Raw genomic sequence first — 493 nt, 5'->3', positions numbered from 1 at the left:
CAATTCGTTCCAGTCATTGGCAGCGGAGAACTGGAAGGAAAGGCGGCCAAAGTAAGTGTTGGCTTTGGGGATGACCAGTCCAATAWACCTGCTGGAGCGCGTGCTACGGGTGGGTGTTGCTATGGTGACCAGTGAGCTGAAATAAGGAGGGGCTTTACCTAGCAAAGACTTATATTTAAAAGCAAGTTGGAGCCACGGAAAGGAGTGTTGTATGGCGTTGAAGCTTGTTTGAAGTTTGTGAGCAACAGTGTCCAAAGAAGGCCAGATGTATACAGAATGGTGTCGTCTGCGTAGAGGTGGATCAGAGAATAACCAGCAGGCAAAGAGCGACATGCATGAATATATACAGAGAAAGAGTCGGGCCCGAGAATTTTTGAACCCGTGGCACCCCCATAGAGACTGCCAGAGGTCCGGACAACAGGCCCTCCGATTTGACACACATGGAACTCTACGCAGAATAGTTGTGTGAACCAGCGAGGCAGTCATTTCAGAA

Source organism: Salvelinus sp. IW2-2015, linkage group LG8 (genome assembly GCF_002910315.2).
Source record: "Salvelinus sp. IW2-2015 linkage group LG8, ASM291031v2, whole genome shotgun sequence".
In the NCBI taxonomy this organism is placed as follows: Eukaryota; Metazoa; Chordata; class Actinopteri; order Salmoniformes; family Salmonidae; genus Salvelinus; species Salvelinus sp. IW2-2015.
The sequence above is the reverse complement of the archived record's forward strand: the minus strand, read 5'-3'. Positions refer to the sequence as shown.